The sequence below is a fragment of the Chionomys nivalis genome, chromosome X (genome assembly GCF_950005125.1).
Source record: "Chionomys nivalis chromosome X, mChiNiv1.1, whole genome shotgun sequence".
NCBI lineage: Eukaryota > Metazoa > Chordata > Mammalia > Rodentia > Cricetidae > Chionomys > Chionomys nivalis.
The window spans coordinates 47022453-47045994 of NC_080112.1; the positions used below are offsets into that span (position 1 = coordinate 47022453).

Sequence of the window (23542 nt, forward strand, 5' to 3'; positions counted from 1 at the left end):
CCCTCTTATACACAAAGGATATGGAAGCAGAGAGGGAAATAAGAGAATCATCACCTTTCACGATAGCCACAAAAAGCATAAACTATCTTGGGGTAACTCTAACCAAGGAAGTGAAAGATCTATTTGACAAGAACTTTAAGGCATTGAAGAAAGAAATTGAAGAGGATACCAGAAAATGGAAGGATCTCCCTTGCTCCTGGATTGGGAGGATCAACATAGTAAAAATGGCAATTCTACCAAGGGCAATTTATAGATTCAATGCAATCCCCATTAAAATCCCATCAAAATTCTTCACAGATCTTGAAAGGACAATAATCAACTTTATATGGAGAAACAAAAAACCCAGGATAGCCAAAACAATCTTATATAATAAAGGAACTTCTGGAGGCATTACCATCCCTGACTTCAAACTCTATTACAGAGCTACAGTAATGAAAACAGCGTGGTACTGGCATACAAACAGAGAAGTCGACCAATGGAATCGTATAGAAGACCCGGATTTTAACCCACAAACTTATGAACAACTAATTTTCGATAAAGGAGCTAAAAGTATACAATGGAAGAAAGAAAGCATCTTCAACAAATGGTGCTGGCACAATTGGATGTCAACCTGTAGAAGAATGAAAATAGACCCATATCTATCACCATGCACAAAACTCAAGTCCAAATGGATCAACGACCTCAATATCAATCTGAACACACTGAACCTGATAGAAGAGAAAATGGGAAGTACCCTACAACATATGGGCACAGGAGATCGCTTCCTATGTATAACCCCAGCAGCACAGACATTAAGGGCAACATTGAATAAATGGGACCTCCTGAAACTGAGAAGCTTCTGTAAAGCAAAGGACACTGTTATTAAGACAAAAAGGCAGCCTACTGACTGGGAGAAGATCTTCACCAACCCCACTACAGACAAAGGTCTGATCTCCAAAATATATAAAGAATTCAAGAAACTAGACTTTAAAAGGATAATTAACCCAATTAAAAAATGGGGCACTGAACTGAACAGAGAATTCTCATCAGAAGTAGTTAAAATGGCCAAAAGATACTTAAGGTCATGCTCAACCTCCTTAGCGATCAGAGAAATGCAAATCAAAACAACTTTGAGATATCATCTTACACCTGTCAGAATGGCTAAAATCAAAAACACCAAGGATAGCCTTTGCTGGAGAGGTTGTGGAGAAAGGGGTACCCTCATCCATTGCTGGTGGGACTGCAAACTTGTGCAACCACTTTGGAAATCAGTGTGGCGGTTTCTCAGAAAAATTGGGATCAACCTACCCCTGGACCCAGCAATAGCACTCTTGGGAATATACCCAAGAGATGCCCTAGCATATGACAAAAGCATTTGTCCAACTATGTTCATAGCAGCATTATTTGTAATAGCCAGAACCTGGAAGCAACCTAGATGCCCTTCAATAGAAGAATGGATGAAGAAAGTGTGGAATATATATACATTAGAGTACTACTCTGCGGTAAAAAACAATGACTTCTCGAATTTTGCATGCAAATGGATGGAAATAGAAAATACGATCCTGAGTGAGGTAACCCAGACCCAAAAAGAAGATCATGGGATGTACTCACTCATAATTGGTTTCTAGCCATGGATAGGGGCCACTGAGTCTATAATTTGTGATCCTAAAGAAGCTAAACAAGAGGGTAAACCCAAGGAAAAACATATACATATCCTCCCTGCTATGGGAAATAGACAAGATTGATGGGCAAAAAATGGGAATCTTGGGGGGTGGGGTGGGATGGGGATGAGGGGAGATGGGGAGAGAAAAGTGTGAAGGAGAGGATGAGGGGAACTGGGGGAATCGGGGTGATTGGGGGTAAAGGAAGGTTGGATGTGGGAGCAGGGAAACTCATACCTTAGTTAAGGGAGCCACCTAAGGGTTGGCAAGAGACTTGAACCTGGAATGGCTACCAGAAGCCCAGGGCAATGTCCCCAGTTAGTTCATTGGGGCACCTGAGGATAGGGAACCTGAAATGAACCTATCCTATAATCATACTGATGAATATCTTGCATATCGCCATAGAACCTTCATCTAGCGATGGATGGAGATAGAGACAGAGACCCACACTGGAGCACTGGACTGAGCTCCCAAGGTTATAATGAGGAGCAGAAGGAGAGAGAACATGAACAAGGAAGTCAGGACCATGAGGCGTGCACCCAACCACTGAGACAGGGGGGCCGATCTATTGGGAGCTCACCAAGGCCAGCTGGACTGCTACTGAAAAAAACATGGGATAAAACCGGACTCTCTGAATGTGGTGGACAATGAGAGCTGACGAGAGGCCAAGGAGAATGGCACAGGAACTTTCATCTGGCGATGGATCGAGAGAGAGACAGAGACCCAATTTGGATCAACCGTCTGAGCTCTTAAGGTCCAAATGAGGAGCAGAAGGAGGGAGAACATGAGCAAGGAAATCAGGACCACGAGGCGTGCACCCACCCACTGTGACTGTGGAACTGATCTATTGGGAGCTCTCCAAGGCCAGCTGGACTGGGACTGAATAAGCATGGGTTGAAACTGGACTCTCTGAACAAGGCGGACAATGAAGGCTGATGAGAAGCCAAGGACAATGGCACTAGGTTTCGATCTAATACATGAACTGGCTTTGTGGGAGCGTAGCCTGTTTGGATGCTCACCTTCCTGGACCTAGATAGAAGTGGGAGGACCTTGGTCTTCCTGTAGAGCAGGGAATTTGGACTGCTCTTCAGTATCGAGAGGGAGGGGGAGTGGACTAGGGGGAGGAGAAGTGGAGTGGTGATAGGGGGAGGGGAGCGGGGGGAGGGGGCAATATGTGGGAGGATGGGGAGGGAAATGGGAAACGGGGAGCAGTTGGAAATTTTAAGTAAAAAAGAATAAAAAAAAAAAAGCAAAATCCTAACCATTGGTTCTTCAGTAAATTTGGAATTATATTATCAATCTCACAACTATTAATGAGATAGTATGCATAGATAAAGTTTGGTTAAGTTCAAGGCTTAGCAAAAACTAGATGGGCAGTAAGTAGTAAGACTTATGACAGTTATTTCATGTAAATAAAACAACATTTACTCAACTGATAATAAAATTTACTGTGAAAATATGGAATAAACACAGATAGGGTTGACTCACAATAAGTCTGTCTTATTTCCATTCAAAAATCCATTCTCGCATGCATGCTACCATATGCTGTGATGAGTCATAAATATTTGTGGTGATATAATCAGGATAAAAAGTTTCAGAAATTATTCTGAATGTAATTGAGGACTATTTTTACAAATGCTATGTGTTTGTAATAAAGTCATGAAGAAATATCCTTTAAAATAATTATGTGCTTATTTTCAATTTAATTTTTTTAGCTGTTTGTTGATAGACTCATCTTTGGAATTTTAAAAACAGGCCACACAAAGTAGCTGCTATAAAAGGAAAAAAATATGCAGCAGTTATATAGGTTTTGAAAATCATGCATAGTTACGAGAAAAATAATTTTGGATTAATTATATTTTATTGAATTTAGATGAGTAATTCAGGTGTGTATTCAAATATTTTATGTACTAATAGAGGGTATTAATAGTAATATTTCATTTATTTAGTAGTTGTCAAATAAATCTAATCTCAAGAAGTTAAATATGAGAGGTCATATGCAACTGTGCTATATTTTGTGCTTATCTTACAGTGATGCCCCATTCCTTTAGACAAATAAAGAGTCCCTTTATTCTACCCATAACCTCAAGGCAGACTATGAGACTTGAAAGATGCATTGGACATTAACACTGAAAAGTACAGCAGGAAGAAGTAAACTGAAATAGATCAATATGATGACAGGAAAAAGAAGGCAAAATCAATTAATCTGAATGCAGGGGAAAAGGAGAATAAAAGAAAGCCCTTCAAGGGTTACATAGAGAAGCATCTAACTTCTCTCACACTGTCATGTCCCAAAGAAGTAGCCATCACTATTTTTTGCATGGTGAGTATGAGTGACCAATAAAAAGATCCATATCATGTTCAGGATAGTGTTTATAAAGACAGTATATTTATAATATCTAATTCAGAACTGTTGGCACAAAAAATTAAGTGCAGGGTTTTGTGCATGTTAGGACAGTGCCCTGCCTCTGAGCTCTGAACCCAGCTTAAAAGTACTTTTTTTGAAATTTTAATTCACTTTTTAAAAAATTTTGTTGTACTACTGGGCCTTAAACTTGGTTCTGTACCACATGCTAGGAAAGTTCTCTACTGCTGAGCTTTACTTTCAGGCCAGGTTTTCAAGCAATCCTCAATCTATACCAGCCATTCAAATGAAAAATCTGTTCCCACATAATGTGTAAATGTTGGTATACTAGAAACCAAATCTATAAATAGTTCACAAAATATTTAAAAAGTTAATTATTTTTTCTCAAATAAATCTCTGATGTCTTATTTAGTTGTGAATTTCTCATGGAAGACTGCACAACATGCAAAGGTATCTGCTTATTCAAGTTTTCTGATTGTCACATGAAAGATGCATTTAGTGATGGCATGGTTAGAATTTAACAACTCCATCTTAACCAACATTTTAAAACAAGTGAAAGCAAGGAATGAGAACAGTGCTATAGTAGAAAGGTTCTGCATTTGTAGGTAAGTTATGCATGCCTCGAGATAGTTAATCAGTCTGACTACGGGACAAGGCACCCTCTTCTCCACTGCCCAGGGTCCTAGCTGGGGAAATCCCTGTGGACATCTGGGACCCACTCTAGAGTCAAGCCTCTTGTCAACCCCACAATGCCTCCCTTAATTAAGACACCTTCTTCCCTGCTCCCATGTCTGTCCTTCCTCCATCTCAATCATCCCACTCCCCCAAACTCTCCCCAATCCTCCCCTTCTCCTTTCTCTCTCCCCCCTCCCCTTCCCCTACCACCATGCTCCCAACTTTTGCCTGGCAATCTTGTCTGCATCCAATTTCCAGAAGGATCTATATATGTTTTTGTTTGGGTTCACTTTATTACTTAGGTTCTCTATGATCGCAAACCATAGGCTCAAAGTTCTTTGTTTATAGCTAGAATCCACTAATGAGTGAGTACATACCATATTCATATTTTTGGGTCTGGATTATCTCACTCAGGCTAGTGCTTTCTACTTCCATCCATTTGCATGCAAAATTCAAGATGTTATTGCTTTTTACCACTGAGTAGTACTCTAATGTGTAGATGTGCCACACTTTCTTTATCCATTCTTCCATTGAGGGGCATCGAAGTTGTTTCCAGGTTCTAGATATTACAAATAATGCTGCTATGAACATAGTTGAACAAATGGTTTTGTAGTAGGATTGGGCATCTCTTGGGTATATTCCCAACAGTGGTATTACTGGATCCTGAGGTAGGTTGATTCTCAACTTTCTGAGAAACCACAATGCTGATATCCAAAGTGGTTGTACAAGTTTGCATTCCCACCAGCAAAGGATGAGTGTTCCCCTTACTCCACGTCCTCTCCAGCATAGGTTATCATTGGTGTTTTTGATTTTAGCCATTCTGACAGGTGTAAGATGTTATAGAACCTTCATCCGGCAACAGATGGAGATAGAGACAGAGACCCACATCGGAGCACTGGACTGAGCTCCCAAGGCCCAAATTAAGAGCAGAAGGAGGGAGAACATGAGCAAAGAAGTCAGAACCGCGAGGGTTGCGTCCACTCACAGAGATGGTGGGACTGACTTAATGGGTGGTCACCAAGGCCAGCTGGACTGGGACTGAATGAGCACATGATCAAACCGGACTCTCTGAATGTGGCTGACAATTGGGGCAGACTGAGAAGCCAATGATAACAGCACTAGGATTTGTCTCTAAGGCATGTACTGGCTTTTTGGGATCCTAGTCTATTTTGATGCATACCTTCCTAAGTCTGGATGGAGGGGGGAGGGCCTTGGACTTCCCACAGGGCAGGGTACCCTGCCCTCTCTTAGGACTGGAAGGGGAGGGGAGGAAGGATGAGTGGGGGAGTGGGAAGGAAGTGAGAGGTGGGGGAGGAAGTGGAAAGTTTGATTCCTAGTATTAATAATGTAATAATAAAAAAAGACATGCATTCCTCTTCCTGCTTTGGTACTAAACTGACTGCGTGATTCTAATGTCTGTTTCTTAACTAATCACAGTTTTCTTATTTATTGAAGTGAAAGTGTTGGTTATGATTTCGTAAAGCATGACAGTAGAGAGGTCCACCACCGGAGAGTCTCAAGGTAAACCCCCTAAACATTTCCGATTCAAAAGGACCACTACAGCAGGCAAAACCCTGACTAATATGAAACAAATTAGCTGACATAAATCTTTTTATCATGTCCCATTTATTCTTCCTATGCTCTCTCTAATGCTCTCTTGATTTTCCCCTTTTGACGTTTCTCTTTTGATGTTCCTCATTGTTCTTTCCATTCCACAAAGTTTCCAGTTAATATACCCACACAGACATAGTTAACAATACTATACGTGACAACAATGGTACCAACTGTGCATTTCTTAAGGTAAAGATGAATAAAAGACTGACAAGGCAGGTGCCTTATGTCTCAGAAGAAGCATGGCCGTGAAGCTTCCCAGAAGGTATGGGGAAAATTATGATGGAGCATGGCCCCCAGGCTAAGCATCAGGGTGCTATATCTGCTGTCACCCAGTTGAGAAGATATTTCTTTCTCTGGGGCTGATTTAGTGACCCAAGCTTTTTTTCCTGTATATTTTAGGTGTAAAGGTATAGTTAATTGCCTAGACTAAGAACTTGTGTCAAATGAAAAGTGAAGATAAGTGCAGAGTATTAATAGCTCATTAGGGTAGAGGAAAGGCCAATAAATTACACCTTCCTGAGAATTCAGGGCCACTTAGACCTGTTTATAAGCAAGAGCAGACTTACTGTCTCTCCTGTGCAGTACCGCCTGCTCAGGGCTCCTTTCTTGTCAATAAGTCTAGTCAATAAGGATAACTGTGGAGGACTAGATATGAATAGATTTGACTATGAGAACAAAGATTTTCCTGAGTGAATGCTTTCACATCAAGGCCCCATGATGTAGGTCATTCAGTTGCCCATATAGGAAGAAGTTATCTCAATGAATGATTTATACACTGCTGAAATATTTCATGATGAATCCTGTTATAAAGGGAAAAGAGTCATGGCTTCACATGATTTCTACAGGGTTGACAGTGACTATCCAAAAGACAAGTATTTTTGAAGCTCTGCAAACTGAGTTCCTCACTGGCTGGATTACACACCATTGAGTTTGTCCAGTGATCTGTCAGCTGTACTTTTACTGTATAATGCCTTATGGCTCACAGCAGGAAGGACTTTGAAAGATTGGGATACTACATCATATGCAATTCTTTGAGGATATCTACATACTATTTTTCAGCCTAGGCTTCACCATCTCCCAAAGAAAACATGTACACAGAAGAATAATCAACAAGTATCATCCCTATCTATGTTTGTGTTTATATTTGTTTTGAATCTATAAAGCAGCCAGCAGTGGTGTTTGACTTAGAATTATAGGAAAACAATATTTTACAATATTATTTTAAATCAATGACCTGTTTATGGAAACTACAGATATTTACTTACATGACTGGTATACTTATAATTCAAAATTTCTTATAACCAATCATGTTGTCATAAACTTACTCAAGAATTCACAGATTTAAAATCAAACATGAAGTTGTAGACCAGAGCTCATAGGCTCAGAAAGTTTAAAAATATTAGAGAAAAATAATTGTTATAAAAAGTTTTAATGTATGTAATAGAACTAAATATTTAAATATTTTATTGAAAAATTATATCCTGTCCATCTGAAAGGTATTAAATGATAATCCCTTAAAGTTAAAAAAAAAGTTTTAATGTCCCAAACCTGGTTCCTAAGGATATAATGGGTATGATGACCACTTAAGACTTCAAAAATTATTATGTAGAAGGCATACAATAAAACTCCAGATAACATGCAAATTTCCTGGAATAAGTCTGGAGAACATGCCAGGAATGGATTTGTGTAAAAGAGAAGGCAAATGAAGCAATGGATATCTATAAGGTCAATATTCTTTAAATGTAAATAAACATGGTTCATTGGCATTGACATAAACTACTTCAATACGGTTTTCACAAAAGCTAAATTTTAGATCAGATATTCAGATGTCTCTTGTCTAATTAATTTTATGCTGCATAAAGAAAAAATGAAATACAGAGAAATTGCTAACACATGATATTTATACACTAGGGAGAATGGCTTGTATAAAGAAATCAAATGTAATAATTCAATGGTCTAATTTGGCATAATTAAATACACAATGGAGTAATCAAAACAAGACTATGCTATTATGATTATTTCTCTTGTAACTAATGTATCAATTATATCAACAAGTCTTAGTACTTATACACACTATGATAAAAAAAAAAACCTTTTTGTATTTATGGGTTTTGTCTGTACTGATAATTTTTCTGTCCTAAATGGAAGAACTTTTTATCTTAAGTAAGCAAAAGGCAGCCATATAACTCATTAAATGTGAACTACAGTTCTTAACACATAGATTTAAGCAATCGTCATTGCATTCCATCTCATAGACAGTATAACATGTATTCTATTTGACAGTTGCAGCATAGACTCTAAGAGAGTATAATTGTCCTAGTAAGACACCTAATACATTTAATCAAAATGTCACATATCATAGCTATGACAAAAATATTCAGCTACACTTCTCTCTAGCCTACAAATAGAGCCCAAACAAATCAGGGAAGTTAAGTTTCAGTAACAAATGTGTTCTTTTTATTTATTTATTTTTTTGAGAATATGATTTCAGATAATGTCAGTGGTGAAATTAGTTTTTAAATGTTAATTTTCTATAGAAATGAGAGTATAGAAGTTCAGCTTGAACATAGTATTTGATGGGGAAAGCCTTGTTAACCAATAATATTTAAGAGGTGGGTCTTAGTTAAGGCATGGCTTCACTGGGACCCAGGTAAAAAAGTGTGTATCTCCATGTGTACTCTCTCTGTGCCTTTTCCCGTGGGACATTGCTGTGCTTGGATTTCTCATTTTCTGTTTCATGAGATTTTTCCTTATAATAAATACAATATAATTGTTTTTTTCCTTAGTTAGCCTAGTTATTTCCACAGGTGGCACCCAATGTGTTGGATATCGAAATCCCAGCTCTGGTGTGTGGAGAGCATCCCTCTGTGTACAGATACAGGTAGCATGCAGGAGTGTGTGAGTGACTGATGGTGCAAGAAGAGTAGCCTTTACTCCCCCAATCGTACACCACCGAAATTCAAATGGGACACAGGCTTTCCCTAGGACCCCTGAGCATGACCAGCTCCGCATCCCCTTCCAGGACCCACCTGCTGCACCCTGCAGCTGCCACCACACAGAATGGGTTCAACTTTAGGTCGGTCTAATTCAGATTTTACTGCTTGTGTGACCACTGACCAGTCAGGGACATCTGCGGAGCACACAGTCTGTGATTTATACCAAATAACTGTTTTTAATCTGAGCAAATCTTTCAGAAATTAACTCTATAATCAGGTTCAGTTAAGCCACGTGGCTCCAAGTGCGCTGCAACACCTACTGGCAGGTAACAGTTATCGCACCTACTCAAGTTCAAAATCAACCACAGGTAAGATTCATAATTTAATATAAATTAAAAATTTATAATTTAAAAAGGCAAAATGATGGAAAATTTGACTGCACAGGGTTTCAATAGACTTTTTTTTCTTATACCATGCATGAGGTTTAATAAGACATATATGATTTCCCTTCTATACCACTGTATCTGATTCTGGGGATTAGTTTCATCCTCTATATTCTTTCTTTAAAAACATGGTTTGATAATAGGGCCAAGAATGAGGCACTCTTAGAAATGATAAAGTGCTTACAGACTGATATCTCTCTTTTAAAAGACAAATTTGCTACTATGCAGAAGGATAATTTTGAGACATTGTCAGAGAATTTGTACTGTTGAATGTATTAATTGAACTCTCTCGAAGGGTTATGATAGACTGACTGATAGAATGTCTCTCCAGGAAGGAAACATACATGCTATAAAACTTATGTCCAAGAATTAGACATTTTCTCTACTGGACAGACTTTACAACTTGGAATCCTCAATGAAGGCATTAGAACTGAATACTGGACAGGAATTTCAGACTTTACAAAAAGGCAATGGTGAACAGATTTGAAAAGATTGAGGAATTTATCGAATTTGATAACCTGGGACAAAAGGTACAAAGACAATATTTAGCCTCAACAGTACGTAAAAACCTCCAGGAAAGCTTATCCAGAGTTCTGACTGCCTTTCCGATGATAGCATCAGAAAAAGCATCTGGCACAAAATTCCCTGAGGTTATCAAAGAATATACATGGGAGCCTGTACATATGATTAATATAAAGGAAATTAAACAAGCAATTTTAGCTTATGGACTACATTCAAATTTTATTAGGAAAACAGTCAAAACATGGGCTTCCAATAACAAAGCAATGCCACAAGACTGGAATCAGTTAATTTCAGCAGTCATGGAAAGTGGACGAAAGTTGCTTTGGAGGTGGTAGTTTAAGAAAGAAGTAAAAATTTTAGAGCAACATGGAAAAAAGTGAAAGGACTTGAGATTTCCCTAGAAGAAATTTTAGGTGAGGGATTTTACTCTGATCCTCAGGATCAAGCTCATTATGATGAACACACCTTGGCCCTACGTAGCACAGCAGCTTTAAATGCTTGGGACAGAAGTCAGGAACCAGGAAATACAGTAATATCTTATGTTAGGGTTAAACAGGGTCAGAGAGAACCTTTTAGTGACTTTTTACAAAGATTAACTAAGACTGTACATATAGGGGTAACTGACCCAGAAGCTAGACATATAATTAAATCCTTGGCTTATGAGAATGTCAAATTAGAATGCAAAAGAATTTTTGGGCCTTGAAAGATCAGATCATTACCCATGGATGTATGGGTCTTGCATACAATGAATGCTTGATTATGGTACTGAAGCTTAGGTTGGAGAAGAAATTTCTAATATTTCAATTGTGGTAGAATGGGACATCTGAGAAGGGATTATAGACAAGGATTATAGACATTATTCAAATAATGTCTCCTCTGGGAATAGCAAGAATAGGAGGACTCAACCTTCAGGTATATGTTGGAGGTGTGGCAAAGGGTGATAAAGACTTGAATAGTCCCAGAGAATTAACAGCTGAAGCAGAAAAGGAAATGGCAATTGTTGAGGAAAAAATACAGGAGGCACATGTGGATAGGATGAATCCAAATCTTAATTGTATTCTAGTCATATTGCCTTCCAGAATTTCTCCTACAGGTGTATTAATGCAGAGAAAAAAAATATTATCTTAGAATGGATGGTTTACCACATAAACCAAGTAAAAAACTAAACACTTATATGGAAAAAGTCTCTGAATTAATTATAAAAGGTAAATTGAGACTTCGTCAATTATCAGGTATAGACCCAGCAGAGATTATAGTGCCTTTCACTACCGATAAAATTAAAAGGTTATGGGAAGACAATGAACCATGGGGAAAGAAAAACCTCTAAATGGTTTATAGTGTGTTTAAAAATATGTGCAGGCTTGAAAAAAAGCTAAAGTTCTTAAAGTAAAGAAAGAAAGACAGTAGTTTGGTGTGGTGGTACACACCTTTAATCCCAACACTTAGGAGGCAGAGGTAAATTGACCTCTGAGACTTCAAGGGGCCGAGGTAGATTGACCTCTCTGACTTCAAGGTGTGGCAGGACACACCTTTAATCCCAATGCCTGGGAGGCAGAGACAGAAGGAACTCTGAGAGTTCAAGGACAGCCTGGTCTACAGAGTTATTCCAGGAAAAAGATATACAGAGAACCTGTCTCAAAAAGTAAAAGTAAAAATAAAAGAAATAGAGGTTAAAACAAAGCTGCACAAAGATGGAAAATACACAGAGAATCTGTGCTTGATTGTACTTCCTGTCTGTTTAACATTGTTCATGTTGTTTGTAATTTTATACTTGATATCTTGTTCCTATTGTCTATAGTTTTGTATGGGTTTGGATTGCTCTTGTTGAGACAAAATGGGGAGATGATAAGGAAAGCCTAATTAACCAATAATCCTTAAGAGGTGGGTCTTAGTTAAGGTGTGGCTTCGCTGAGTCCCAGGTAAAAAGGTGTGCATCTCCGTGCGTGCTCTCTCTGAGCCTTTTCCCATGAGACATTGCTATGCTTGGATTTCTCTTTTCCTGTTTCATGAGTTTTCCCCTTATATTAAATAAAATTTGATTGTTTTATCCTTAGCTAGCCTGGTTATTTTCACACAGTATTCTTAAGAATGCTGGTCCATATTAAGCTTACAAGGCCCTGTGTGTAGCTGCTGTCTTGAATCTTGGTTATCACTTTCAATTAGCTAGAGGGTTTGTGAGAATACCATTGCTAGAATTCTATCATATGTCTTAGAAGAATTTTTTTATCTAACATATTGTGATGCTATCTAAAGGTTAAAAGAATGAGATTTTAGGGGTGTACAGAGTAGGTCATAAAAAAGTATAGGTCAAAAGATTAATTTTTATTATATGTGTACAGGCATTCTTGCTACATATATGTCTGTGCACTACATGTATGCGTGGTGGTCAAAGATGCCAGAAGAGGATGCCAGATCCCCTGGTACTAGAATTACTGATTATGAGTAACTACACAGATGCTGAGAATCAAACCCAGGTCCTTAGGAAGATGAACTGGTGCTCTTAACTGCTAAGCCACCTCTCTAGTCTAGATATATGCCTTTTTACTTTAAAAGTCTATGTGTAGCAAAGTATGGTTTAAGACCTTAGTTGTGATCTGGTGAGTATATAGTGAGGAGGCCTATGTCTTATAAACATTATTAGCAAATGGATACTACAAATATTTACTAATAAACAACATAATAATCATTAAAACCAAATTGATAATGGAATTGTGGATGCTTTTTTCCCTCTTTGCATACTGAAACAACTTCAATGAATATAAATTAATGCTTATGAATCACAGGATCTCAAATGTGAAAAGCACTTTTTGAGATTTATTTAATCAACTGGTGGTATGCTAAAGTTAACTAGCCAAAAAAATCCTCTTCAAATCAAAGTTATAGAAAGGAAAAAAGATAGAAAAAAATCCAAACTGGAGTTATTCTGTCTAAAGCTCTTCTTTTTCTCCATTCCCTCAGGGCCTCCTTTAGAAAACTAAATGCTTCACTGAGTGTAATAGAAACCACTGATCCATTTCAATCCTTTTATTTAACTGACTAAGAAAATGGAAAAGTACAGGCTAAGTGACTAAACCAAAATCACAGATATTTGATTATAGGGTTAGAACTTGCCTCAGTCTCTAGAACCATCTGATGCTTTCTCTTTGACTCATAAGAAACATAATCATATCATGAGGATGGAAGACAAACCACAGGCAGGGTAAAATTCTTTACAAATTATATGTGAGAAAAGACTGTTACACAAAGCAAAAGCAGGAGGACTACAAGTTCAAGGTTAACTCTGACTACATACTCAGACCTTGAGTCAAAAATTCCAAAAGAAAAAAAAAATTTCATTAAATGGATAAACAAGTTAAAACTCAAAAATAAAATAGCAATCAGATGGATTAAGAAATGTACCAAAGACCTAAACAAATACCTCACCAAAAAAAGTAGACAGATATCAAATGAATCTACAAAACAATATTCTATAGCAGTCGTTCTCTATCTTCCTAATGCTGTGGCATTTTAATACAGTTCATGCTGTGGTGAAGCCCTAGTCTAAAATTATTTTTACTGCTACTTCATAACAGCAATTTTGTTACTGTTATTAATTGTAATATAAATATCTGATATTTAGGATATCTGACATGTGACCCCTGTAAAAGGAATTTTGACCCTAAGTGAGTCATGATATAAGTTGAGAATGACTACTCTATTGTATAAATCATTAGGAAAATCAAGTAACATACCACATGATTCCACTTATATGAAGTGTCTAGACTAATTGAATCTGTAGAGATAGAAAGCAGAATAGAAACTTCCAGGTGTTTCAAGGTAGAAGAAATATAAAGTTACAGATTACTGAATATGGGGTCTTCTTTGTGACTGATGAAAGTGGTTTGGAAATTGTTGGCCAACTTACATACTTTAAAATGGCCAAACTTACATCACTTTTGATTCAATTTTAAAAGGTTAATTAATTTTGAGATGAAGAAACCTTTAAAAACACATATCCTGACAAATAGAAACGCTTATACCCACAGACAAAAGCTACTCCTAGCCTTAATCAGAGAGCAGCCTTCTCTGATAATGAAAGGTGGTGAATGCAGAGCCTCATGTCTTGCTCAAAATGTAGAGAATGAACAATGGCTGTGGGCTCAGTATTACACAACACTTTCTAAGGCTAAGAAATACTATGCCAAAGGGAATTAGAAAGTATGTAAAAACCAGAATATATGGTACAGGGCTGTGAAATATTCTCTGAACTTGACACAAGCACTGCAATCAGTAACTTATAACAACTATAAGTACTTGACCTAGGTCCTCAAAAGATCAGTGCTATAAAGAGTCTGTGGAGGTAAAGGGAGGAATAACCATGAGGTCCTTCACTTTACCTCTGAACTATTGGTTTGACAAGTTCTAGGAAATGAAAGTACCATTTTTAGGTGTATACCTATTGCTGAGTCCTCCAAGCTCCAGCCATTACCTCCAAACCCCTCTTCAGACAGATGCCCTGGTTAATCTCAGTGGGTTACTGTAGTTTCAAAGAAAAGGATCCCCCCTCAAAGGGAGTGGCACTGTTAGGAGGTTTGGTTTTGTTGGAGTAGGTATGCCTTGTTGCAGGAAGTGTTTCACTGTGAAAGTGGGCTTTGAGGTCTCCTGTACGCTCAAGTCACACCTAGTGTCTCAGTTCACTTTCTGTTGCATTTAGATAAAGATGTCAAGGACTCTCAGTTCCAGGACCATGTCTGCCTGCATGCTGACTTGCTTCCCACTTTGATGATAATGAACTGAAAATATGAACTGTAAGCATGTCACCACAATTAAAATGTTTCCCTTTATAAGAGTTGTCATGGTCATGGTGTCTTGTCATAGCAGTAGAAACCCTAAAAGAGTCACAAAGCAAAATGAATAGATAAAAGCATGAGAGAGAGATTTGTAGGGAGGATGGGAGTTAACAGAGGTGGCAAGGAGGTGGAAAGTAGAATGACACTATGCATTTTGTACAAGTGCAAAATTGTCTAAAAACAAATTTAAATAATAAAAAACTAAAAACTCAACTTATACACCAAGTGTTATATTCTCAAATCTATACAAAAGGCAAAAAAGACTATATCAACGACAAAAGCTCTCTTTAGTGGATTTGAAGAAGTAGCATTCCATTAAATAGCCCAATTTTTTCTAATGGAAAACATTTGCCAGGAATAATGGTAGCTGTCAGTCTCAAGCAGATTTGTATTACTGTTATAAAATTAAGACGATAAGTGCTTACAATAAACTAGTGACATCATTTAAACTGCAGCAGCACAAATGTCACCATAATAAGATGTTCTAAGTTCTAATAGAGGAAAGAAAATGAAATAATTAATTGCCATTAAATAAATGCCACTACTTGCACTAGACAGAGCAGGGAGCTTCCAAATAAAATTAGGCCATATGCTATGAGATTTTACAACTTGTCAATTTGAAGACTCGTTCCTTGTTTGAAAATATGGAGCTTTATGCCAAAGTTGAAGATTAGAATTGCAAAGAATTGAGATGGATTGTATTCATCTTTCCTCATACTTTCATGCTGCATAATTCTTGGCTTACTGCATATATTTGTCCTTTCCCCAAAGAACTCATCCATGTTCCCAACTTATCAAGACTTAGTATGAGGACAGAGTCTTAGTCTATGCAGGACAACCAGTGGTTGCTTTTGTTGTTGTTGCTTTACGTATTTTTTCTGAGTTTAAGAATTTTACACTATATCCCTCAAGAAATACTGGCAGGAGACATGACTCAGCCATTAAAAGCTCACAATCAAAAGGGGAACAGAATTCATTAACTGTTTTGTGTGTTTATCTAACTCTTCCTTCTACAGTTGGGAATAATAAGCCTTAAATGACAACAGAGGTCACAAAGAGCCTATGAGTTCTGAACTTGTGCTGAATTCTGAGGCACATTTTCCAAATCATTTCTTCTTTTAATTAAAATCCTTTCTTAGAGATTTTTATAAAGTTTTCTTTTTAAAATCTTTTTCACGAGTTCTTAATCACATTGTCATCATGGGAGGGTTTCTGTTTGTTTTTGTTGTTTGCTTTGGCAATCTGGCCTTTAGCTCTTCAGATGACCTTGACATCTGGATAGTTCTCTCTTCTGAGTGCCTGGTTTATAAGTTTGTGCCAACATGCTTGGCCCTAAGAATTGACAGAACTACTCTATATTCAATCCTAGTAGAACAGCAAGGGCATCTTACCATTATGTATGGAATATGAAGATAGAAAGTGACTTTTCACACTCAGATTTTATAAATCTAAAACACTCTTCTAAGCTTAGAACTCTGCTTCTTGCCTCAGCATTTAAATGAGTTTCAAAATCTCAATACTGGAAAAGGAAGGGAAAAAGTTAAACTACCTTCACAGTTTTTCTCATTGTCTTCCCAAATAATACCTGCTTGCTTTCCATGTAAGTTAGTTTTTATAAAGAAAAGCAAAAATTCAACGTGTTTAATGCTACTTGGCCATACTTCCTTTTTTTGTAAAGGATGGGCAAGGACATCTGTGTCTTACTATTATTGAAACAACATGAGGAGCCTCCTCAGTATCTCTGTTCTTTTTTTTTATTTATTTTGTCTTTTATACTATGTAACTTGATCCTATTTTCCAGTCCCTTTGGCATCTACCCTCCACTCCTACACACACCCCCAAATAAAGCAAAATTTACAAAATAGGAGAAAAAAAATTAAAAAAAAACTTAAAATTTCCTCATGAAAGCTACAGTGTGACACAGTGAGTCATGCCATAAACCCCTTTGTCCATATATCATTACTTGCAAGTGTTCACTGCAGAGTCATGCAGTGTTTGTCTGGTTTGAGGCCTCTAGTTTCTACTTCACTATTGATGCTGGGCCCTCATTAGGACTCTTCCTGGATATCTTGTTATTGCCCTGTGTTGTGGAGATCCTGTAGCTTTGAGCATGTGAGTCAGGTCCTTTCATGTGCTCTAGCAAATGATATATTGGGTGGATGTTGGGGTTGGTCAATTCAAAACCCTGGATCTGGGCTTAGGCAGGGTAGGGTTGTCTGCCAGCCAGTTTCCTATGTCCTTACTCCCATGGTGAGCTCTCCAATATTGCCTTGGTTCTTTCACATCTTGTAGCAATAAGTGAGGGGTGGGCCCAGTTCTAGTGCTTTCAAGCCCTTAGGGTTGGCTCTTCCACACCAGATCTATTATGTTGCTCAGGCAAGGTATTCAGGCAGCTGGTGTGGGGAAGAGACAGCCCTCTTGCTCTTATGGCTTTAGGGTCAGCTCCTCTACCTATCTCAGGGATTGATAGGCATGGGGTGGGGGGAGGACTTCTCTCTTTGGCCCATGATACAAGTCAGGTGAGTAATGAGGGCAGTTCTCTCCTCTGCTCCTCACATTGGGGCTAGGTCACCCTCACCTCCAACCACTAGGCACTCTGCTGTGCAGCCTAGGTGAGAGGCAGGGCCCATTCCCTGAGTGCTGCAATTGGTAAGGGAGAGGGTCAGCTCGCTTGTCTTTTGCAAGCAATAAAGGGTCATCTCTCATCCCTCACGCATCGCCATATAACAAATGAGTAGTGGAGACAACTTTCCCAACACTTAAAACTTCCAGGCTGGCTCACCCACACCTCATCCAACAAGGTTGTCTCTATTGTGTCATGCAGGTGAGGTGCAGGGCCTGCTTTCCCATGTATTGCAGCTGGTAGGGGGCAGGGACAGTTTTCCTGAGCTTTGTGACCTAAGGGCCAGTTCTCAAGCCTGCGTCAGGCTTTGATAGATGTGGCAAGGAGGGCTACTCTCTGCTGCCCATGTTGCCACAGGGCAAATGGTTGATGGAGGCAGCTCTCCCTTGCTCACTACTTCGGGACCGGTTCACCCACACTTGTGCCAACAGAATTGGTGCCATTGTGTTGCCAAGGCAAGGTGAAGGGCCTGCTCTCCTTAGTGTAACTGGTGGGGGTCAGGGACAGCTCTCCTGTTCCTATGACCAGAGGGTCAGCTCTGCCATCTGCCAAAGGTATTGATGGGTGTGGCAACTGCTCTCCCACCCATGCCACCTCAAGATAGATGAGTAGTGGAGATAGCTCTCTCTTATTCACTACTTTGGGGCTGGTTCACCCACACCTCCACTGACAGGGTTGGCTCTATTGTGCTGCCCTGATGAGGAGTAAAGGCCTGCTCTCCAGAGTGCCCTAGCAGGTGGTGGTTAGGAACAGCTCTCCCATATTTATAACCACAGGGTCACCTCTCCTATCAGTCTCAGTCATTGATGGGTATGGGGATTATCTCTCTCCCGGCCATGCCTCTACAAGACAGGTGGGTAATGGGGACAGCTCTGCCATGCTCACAATTTTGGGGCTGATTCAACCACACCTGCACCAGCAGGATTGGCTCTAAGAGTGCTGCTCTGGCAAGGTGCAGGGCTGGCTGCTCTGAGTGCTGCAGCTGGAATGGGTCATGGACTGCCCTCATGGCAACAGGGTAGGGAGGTGTGGTCAACTCTACCCAACCCATGCTGCCATAAAGCAGATTGGTAATGAGGATGGCTCCCCCTCACCTGTGCTAACAGGATTGGCTCTATTGTGCTGCCCTAGTAGGAGAGCACCTCTGTTCTTAAGGTGAAAACACGGAAATTAGCCATGAGTAACAAATAGATACAACAAATTACTGTAAAAGCACTTATGGATGCAATGAGTGAGTTCTAGCACAGAAAAAAAAAGAGCTCAGACCGTTGCTCCAAATTGGGTCTCTGTCTCTGTCTCGATCTATCGCCAGATGAAGGTTCTAATGTGATATGCAAGACATTCATCAGTATAGGATAGGGTCATTTCAGGTTCCCTCTCCTCAGTTGCCCTGGACACCTCTGAACATGGCGGACAATGAAGGTTGATGAGAAGCCAAGGACAATGGCACTAGGTTTCGATCCTAATACATGAACTGACTTTGTGGGAGCTTATCCTGTTTGGACGCCCACCTTCCTGGACCTAGATAGAAGTAGGAGGACCTTGGTCTTCCCGCAGGGCAGGGAATTTGGACTGTTCTTCAGTATCGAGAGGGAGGGGGAATGGAGTAGGGGGAGGAGAAGAGGAGTGGGGATAGGGGGAGGGGAGTGGGGAGAGGGGACAATATGTGGGAGGAGGGGAGGGAAATGGGAAACGGGGAGCAGGTGGAAATTTTAATTAAAAAAAGAATAAAAATAAATAAAAAAGACAAAAAAATCATATCAATAGATGTATCTAAAAAATAGAATGCAGATTTTCATAAAAATCACAGCAAAAATCAATTTTTTATGGATAAAGACATTATGTTTTCTTTTTTTTTTTTTTTTTTTTTGGTTTTTCGAGACAGGGTTTCTCTGTGGTTTTGGAGCCTGTCCTGGAACTAGCTATTGTAGACCAGACTGGTCTCGAACTCACAGAGATCCGCCTGCCTCTGCCTCCCAAGTGCTGGGATTAAAGGCGTACGCCACCACCGCCCGGAGAGGATTGTGTTTTCTAAAAAACATTTTGTTAGAAATGTACTAATTGCTTAGGGGAAGAATCATAAAAATAAAACTTTAAGTTTCACTTGAAAAGGTAAAGTCTTCCCATTCTCTTCTTTGTCAAAAGCTAATTTTCTTTGGGTTCACCTTCTTATTTAGCTTCTCTAGGATCAGGAATTATGGCTCAATGTCCTTTATTTATGGCTAGAAACCAAATATGAGTGAGTACATCCCATGTTCCTCTTTTTGGGTCTGGCTTACCTCACTCAGGATAATGTTTTCTATTTCCATCCATTTGCATGCAAAATTCAAGAAGTCATTGTTTTTTACTGCTGAGTAGTACTCTAATATGTATATATTCCATACTTTCTTCATCCATTCTTCCATTGAAGGGCATCTAGGTTGTTTCCAGGTTCTGGCTATTACAAACAATGCTGCTATGAACATAGTTGAGCATATACTTTTGGTGTATGATAAGGCATCTCTTGGGTATATTCCCAAGAGTGGTATTGCTGGGTCGAGAGGTAGGTTGATCCCGAATTTCCTGAGAAACCGCCACACTGCTTTCCAAAGTGGTTTCAGAAGTTTGCATTTCCACCAGCAATGGATGAGAGTGCCCCTTTCTCCACAACCTCTCCAGCAAAGGCTATCATTGGTGTTTTTTATTTTAGCCATTCTGACAGGAGTGCAACCACACACTGAGACAATGGGGATGTTCTATCGGGAACTCACCAAGGCCAGCTGGACTGGGTCTGAAAAAGCATGGGATAAAACCGGACTCGCTGAACATAGGGGACAATGAGGACTACTGAGAACTCAAGAACAATGGCAATGGGTTTTTGATCCTACTGCACCTACTGGCTTTGTGGGAGCCTAGGCAGTTTGGATGCTCACCTTACTAGACCTGGATGGAGGTGGGTGGTCCTTGGACTTCCCACAGGGCAGGGAACCCTGATTGCTCTTAGGGCTGACGAGGGAGGGGAACTTGATTGGAGGAGGGGGAGGGAAATGGGAGGTTGGTGGTGGGGAGGAGGCAGAAATCTTTAATAAATTAATTAATTAATTAAAAAAATGCTAATTTTCTACCAGAAGTTTACATATAATCATACATTTTTTTGAACTAGCATCTCATCATTTCATGTCATAAAATTTTAGGTTATATGACACATTATAGTCTGTTTCAAGAAAAGACACAAGAGTAAAAGGTCTTTAGTCAAAAGGATCACTTTCACATAGGATAGGTAAATAGTGCTGACTGAGTCTTTTCTTTTATGGCACTTCCCTTGTGGAATGTTTAGAGCAAAGTCTGCAAAGTAAAATGTCTTGACATCTGCTATGATCTTTGATAAGCTGTGCTGCTGGTCTGTGAATTACTGCAAGCTCAGGTCATTGTTGATTACAGTATCTTTATATTTGTGATACTTTGCTATCTGAAACACCTGTGTGATTTTGCTGTCACCAAAAATATTAGGACACTGAGCTACTTCACTTTGACTATCTGTCTATTTCTCCATGATATTAAAACATCATTATAGATCTGAAAAAATAATTAATCAATAATTTTCTCAGCAACAGAGGGCTTATATGTAATCAACTTCACATATTACTAATAATTAATAATAAAGAATATTCAGAGTTTATCAGAAGAAATGAAAATTTATGATACCATAAGACCTAGTTCTGCATCTTGGCTCTCTAATATATAAACTGTTTATAGGCTACTCATTATATATGATATTTTCTAAATCAGTTTCAGTTTACAGATAAATATATTAATGGAAATGGTTATCCTTATTTTATAACATGAGTTTTTCTTACAGCACAAGATAAATAAGAGGAATGTCAGAGGAAACATCTGTAATGTAAATACTTATTAATATAAAAATAACTACAAATTCTTGAGTATTAAATAGTAAGTCTCGATTAAAGACATCATAAAGAGTAAAAGCAATTTCAGTACTACACAAACACTATAAAGACTGATTATAGTCAAATAAAAAATTAAATATGCATGCCTTTTCTTTACCTGCTCTCCCATTTTATTGTGTTGCTGTCTCATGAAGTACAGACTGGCTTCATACTTGCTATATGTTCAAGGTTAATCCTGAATACCTGGATCATAGCCTTCTTTTCCCAAGTACTAGGAATATGGACATGTAGCAACTGCTCATGTAATGCTAGGGAACAAATAAATCTAGGGATTTGTACATGCTAGGTAAGCACTCTAGCAATTGAACTACACATAGTGCCTGTTCCTCCTTTTAAAGATTTAAAGTTTGTGAACTTTCATGTTCATTAATAAAAGATTCATATATTTGTAAAATATTGATTTGTCCTTATTAAAGAATAGGAAAATAAATTAACTTCAATGTAAAGTTCTCACACAAGTATGATACCATTTTTGCAGTTGTGTTCTTTTGTATGACATACTGAGTTTTGTTTGTGAGAATGTTTACCAAATGCAGCAAAAATTTCAATATACAACACCCAAAAAAAAACATAAGCACACATCGTAACATTCTCTTCTTTCCACTAAAAGAATCAACAATTAATCAAACAAATATAATACAATCAAGTAAACCACAGCAAAGTTTAAAGAATAAAGGATGGTGTCTCGTTCACATTTACATAAATGTTTTCAAAGTGGTCACCACCAGAAGTCAAAAAACAGCTATCACAAGTTTCCTGCGTTTGTAAAAACAACATTATGTGATGCACTTCCTTTTTTCAGTCTCCAGGTTGGAAATATGCCCATCTTTGCAGACTGCATTACTAAGTCCTGTTCTATTAAGTGCCTGGGCATTGAATCACTATTTGTTCCAGCAGCTTTTAAAGGAGGCCCCTAACAATCTCTTTGTTAGTGACTGATGATCAGTTTGAAAGTAAAAGAAGAAACAAGAAATAATAGGTTCCTTGACAGTGTAGCTCTTTTTCATATGGTGACAATGGAAGACAATAGCTAGGGCATTCTCTAAACCTGCTTGTAGCTTGGTAGTTTGGGTGAGAACTAAGCAATATGAGATACTCTGGAAGCTTCCACTAACAGCAGAATTTAGGATACTGCAAACATGGGTTAATCCTAGGAATATGTCTTAATGTATTTATTTACAATGTTTACTTATTTTTTTAAAAAAATGTAAATGGTTGGAGATTGGTATCTAAAGGTTTAGAAAGAACCAGTATGTCTAAAACAAAACAGCTTCCAAAGGAAGCTCTGGAGCACGCAGAAGCAACAAGGTGCAGAAAGAATTCCTGAGTGATCTGTGATGTGGCGGCCGCATATAAAGACACAAATTATGATGGGGCAAGCAACTTAAGGCAGAATTCTAGGTAAACTGCACAACCACACTCTAATATCTGTTGCTTTCAAAAGCATCTGATCCAATAATTTCAGTTTGACTGTTAAAAGGACCAATAAAGATATATTTATTCAATAAACATTGCAATAAGTTGATACCACTGTCCTATGTTATCAGACTTTACAGTTCTATATACTTGCACATATTATCACAGTATGCCAACCACATCTTCTTGAGGCTGGAAATACAGGATACATTAGATTTCAGGTCTTTAATCTCTGGGTTCATATGTATCTTAGTATAGTACTCTATACAGCATCTTTCCTTAACACCCTTTATAGCATGTTGCTTTTGTTTTGGAGGGGGATACGAGACAGAGTTTCCCTGGCTGTCCTGGAATTGACTTTGTAGACCAGGCTGGCCTCCAACTCGGAGATCTGTCTGCCTGCCTGCCTCTGCCTCCCATGTGCTGGGATTAAAGACATGTACCACCACCACCCAGCTTAGCATGTTGCTTTTATGATATAAATGTACTAGAATTATTATAAAATCATTAATATGCATAGTCCATATTAGAA

At 38.6% G+C, this 23542-nt stretch overlaps 1 protein-coding gene across 3 annotated transcripts in view; it reads right to left on the minus strand.

Moving 5' to 3' along the window:
- Prrg1 (proline rich and Gla domain 1) overlaps positions 1-23542 on the minus strand; it is a 131175-nt gene that overhangs the window by 41390 nt on the left and 66243 nt on the right. The window lies entirely within an intron of this gene.